This window comes from Actinia tenebrosa, unplaced genomic scaffold (genome assembly GCF_029948245.1).
Source record: "Actinia tenebrosa isolate PJP-AT-01 unplaced genomic scaffold, QUT_ActTen_1.0 PGA_scaffold3__52_contigs__length_22856419, whole genome shotgun sequence".
Classification (NCBI taxonomy): Eukaryota; Metazoa; Cnidaria; class Anthozoa; order Actiniaria; family Actiniidae; genus Actinia; species Actinia tenebrosa.
The window spans coordinates 21588875-21593153 of record NW_028292580.1 but is presented as its reverse complement, the minus strand read 5'-3'; the positions used below and the strand labels follow the sequence as shown (position 1 = coordinate 21593153).

At 35.9% G+C, this 4279-nt stretch overlaps 1 long non-coding RNA gene across 1 annotated transcript; it reads right to left on the bottom strand.

Annotated features, from left to right (window-relative positions):
- Nucleotides 1–1764: 1764 nt before the first annotated feature.
- LOC148908895 (uncharacterized) lies at nucleotides 1765–4058 on the bottom strand. Its single transcript, XR_016120761.1, has 2 exons — nucleotides 3717–4058; nucleotides 1765–3330 (listed from the first exon to the last, which is right to left on the bottom strand). It is a non-coding gene; the product is annotated as an uncharacterized LOC148908895 (long non-coding RNA).
- Nucleotides 4059–4279: the final 221 nt, after the last annotated feature.

Sequence of the window (4279 nt, the reverse complement as noted above, 5' to 3'; positions counted from 1 at the left end):
GAACACGAGAGAAGTGTTAGGAGAAGCACGACGCGTAATGTGCAATGTGCTCTCATAAAGCACGCGCTCCAAACCAATCAGAACGCGACATCCATAACAGTTATTTTATAATTTCCTATATAACTCCCCCATGGTATCTGATGTTGATCTTACGTTATACACCTATTTCGAAGATCGTTGTCGCACCAAGAGCCTCATGTAACAAGCCAAGGCTCCAGAGAACGTCGGTACTTTTAATTATAATTGATTTATTCATGGTTCATGCAAGTGGCTATAGCTCTACACTAATTATCATCTCAAGCAGCCTTGCTTGGAGCAATTTGTGAAGTCAATAAAGAAAAATGCACCATGAATACACCAATTACAGCTAAAAGTACCGGCGTTCTCTGCGGTATTGGCTTGTTGCTTGAGGCTTTTGGTGCGACAACGAATTCTGAAATACACAGTCGCCATCTTTGAAAAAACAACACACTTTCAACCACGATTTCATCGTCTTTTAAATCTCGAACTCCACAAAAAACTTGATCAAAATGATCCCTATGGTGGGGGATTCATTTATTTAAAACTCTTTTGGCTCTTCCTTCCCGATGTCTATGACCGAAATTTTCGTGCGGAACATTTTTCGCCTGAAGAAAATTTTTTTCCTGCTGAAATGTTCTGCCATGTTTTGTCAAGGTTCTTATCTGCGTAGGACTCGGGCGAGAACGAATTTCGACCTTACCACTCTCCCGCACGGGATTTTTGTACCGTGTACACGACCCACCACCAGCCACCCCACTGGGCTAGTTTTGTTCTTGAAAAATCCTTCCACAAAGTCCTCTATGGTAGACATTTTTTTTTTGCTTTTTTGGTTGGTTTTACTTTGAAAAATGAAAGATAACTACAGATAACTCAACACGATATCAGGTTTAGTGAAAAATTACAATGGATGTCTTTCATTTAACTTGAAATTTTGGAGATTTCCCGACTTTTTCAGGACAAAACTACATCATTATGAAAGCTGGTAAGCAAAAATCAGGAGGGCATTATCTTGACTTCAAATTTTAAAAATTTAATTTTTGAATTTGAATTTTATTTCGATTTTATTTTACCGTTCACTTTAATCTGAATTAAATTGGAACAGAATTTCAAAAGGCCCTAAGTCCACAACACTTTCTAACTTTAAACACAAATTTCAAAAGCTAACTAATTATTTGGTTATTTTCTAGAGTTCTGGGGGAAATGGGGACGATCAAATTATTTTTTCAGTAAAATATGGCTTATTTTTGACAGCTTTCCATAGCAGTCCATCATGTCGACGCGCGTTGTTCGCGCGTTTTTGTTCTTGTTTACCGTAAAAAGGGTGAACTTCCACGCATACTGACGGCAAAACAAAATCGGGGACCCCCATATTTTTATTTTCTTATTTTACTTCTAGTAAGATGTAGTTTCATCATGCAAAATTAAAAAAAAAAAATTGGATGGGAACTTATGCCCATGAACTTCCTTAGGGTTTGTGAAATATAGGAAAACGATCCAAATCTTTCTTTTTCTTTTTTCTTTTAGTTTTTGAAAGCAGATTCACTGGTGGTATCTATGATATCATCAGTAAGATTGCCCCAAAGCTTGGGAACCTTAGGTCTGATAGACTTCTTTCCTTAGGTTACTGTGCGGAAGTTGGGGAGTTGAACTTTGTTGATTCCTCGAAGGTTGTATCATGACGTTGCGCTATTCGAAGAGATCAGTAGCTTAGATCTTTATGGACTTCTCCAAAACAACAAAAACAACAAAACCTAACTATTTAATTACTGTTGCCACGTCAGTTAAAACGACTTCACTCAAGAACTTATTTTATAATTTCACTTTGCTTTGATCATTGAAAGAATCATTATAAACCGATTGCATGTTGCATGTTGCATGTTGCATGTTGCATGTTGCATGTTGCATGCTACAAGTTGCATGTTATTTTTTTTTTGAATAGCCGTATAAAGTCAAATGCTAGCTAGTCTTGCGATTTCACTTACGTTGGCCCCTTAAAGATCTCGGAAAGTTAAATCAAGAGGAGCCGAACTTAAACTAGTGAATCTGCACTTACAGATCACGCAGAAAGACTGGACATATCCATCCTAACCATGCGTAGAATGTTTGGAGTATAGTGCCAGGAGCATGACCCGAAAAAATTAGTATTGGAAGCCTGGCATTCTGCCGAGGACAAGAGCTTTAAGTACTAAATAAACCGGCCATTTTCGAGTTCCAAATTACTGCTGTGTTCTTTCAGACTCATTTACTCAGGGTTTTCACCCTTTTTCTCTCTTTAAGGTGGCTGACTACTTTTCAACATTCGATTTGAACCCACGCTGTGCGTGCGCTCAAAAAACGCTGAATAATCTTCACGATTTTATTGAAAAACCATGTACACGTTTTGAGCTTCAAGAGGGCAAAACCCTCAAATTTTGCACGGGACTCTATCATTTTTTTGTTATTTTTCAGAATAACAGGTAATTAATTAGTCATGTTCTTCCTTATTTTTTTGTACAGAGCTTGATTTTCGCTATTTTTCTTCACAAAATTGCACAAACGAACGTATCTCAAAAACGAGCTCAGGACACCCCATTTTTCTTTACATTTTCAAAATCAGCACTAAATTTCAGGTCAAAAACGTTTTGATTTTCAAATTTCTGATTATTATTTACCAAAGAGTCAGCCACCTTAAGAGAATTTATCAAGTATTTTGAAATATAAATAAAACAGAAAAATGATTATTTAATTTATAAACAAACGTCTTATTTCGCATCAAACAATTAATTCGATACATTCAATAACCTGGTAAAGCGGCATCTTTACCGAATGCAGCTCAAAAAAACTTGGTTAAGATGATGGCGACTGACTTTTAAGCCTCACACTGGACTGAACTCATCAAGACTAATTAATTCAACCGCAGCAAATTGAAAGCAGCACAGCAAAAAATGTTATATTGTTTTTAAAAAATATCGCTTGACTAGCCACCGTTTGAAGATTTTAAATTAGTTTGTGGTCGTTCCGTAAACGTGTTCAGCTGCTTCTTCCCAAAGATTAACACAAATGTCCTTTTGTAGTCCGTCAAAGACATGCTTTTCTATCTGTGGAGCCAGCTTTTTAAACACATTTCCTTTCCTTTGAGAGTTCTTAGAATCCTCTTTGCACAAGACTTCTGCAATCTCGAGTAACTGTGTTGTTTGTTTATTTGCTTCTTCTCTGCTCCTCCGGAATATTTGAACGTAGAAATCGCTTCGTTTAAAACTTTCTTGGTCACTTCTTGTCAAACCACTGCATCCTAAAACATGTTTACTCATTGTTGAATTACGTACCAACCTAAAAAACAAATACGCACGTAAAATGACCTTTCAACTGGTAAAAATAGAGATTTGACCAGTCACCTATTTACAGTTTCTTCCAGGCTGTTGTGAGCGGCTTTTTATTTATTCGCACGTCATGATAAGTGATAATTCAGTTACTACATTACTCTATTCATACCTAAATTACTGTATTTTACTAAGTTTTGCCCGAAGCACTTTTTTAAAGACAGCAGCTTTTAGTCTCACTACAGAATCAATTGGAATATAGACAAATTACATGTATGAAACTATGAGCTTTCGATGAAGTTACGTCGTAAAAAATATTTTAGCATTGTAGCATTGATGCTAATTGTTTGTTAAATAGAGTTCATTAGTTATTTTAAAAACACCTCATTTACTTACACTTTACAAGTTGTTTTCTTTCTTACACTTGCAATTGCAATAACGAGTCTTCGAACTGAAGTAAGAAATCAAGCGATAAGTTTCTTGAAATGTTTTTCGTTGGAATATTTTGGATAATATGTTATTCCCCAGAGAGACACTTCAATCGCACTGAACAATAAAACGACCACTAAAAAGCGTTTTGGGTTTGTTATTAATTTAAATTATTCGTGGTTTACCGATACAGGCACTGGAAAATGTTTGGAAGGCCATTGGTATTTGACTGAGTTCGCGCCGAACGTATAGTACAAATTCTTCAAGACGCCATCACTGTTTTGATCAAAGTTTGGAGTAAAATGAGAGCTTAATCGCATATATTTTGCACCGTTCTTAAGGATATGTTATTTTGATCACTCGATGTATTTGAACTCAATGCTTTATTTTAGATGGTTTAAAATAGTACGAAGCTTCACTTGAAATAATAAAAAGATAAAAACTCGACGAAGTGTTCGCTGTAATATAAATTTCAGTTTCATTTCCGAGATACAGTAAAAACCCGCATAAAAGAACACCCATTTTTGGAG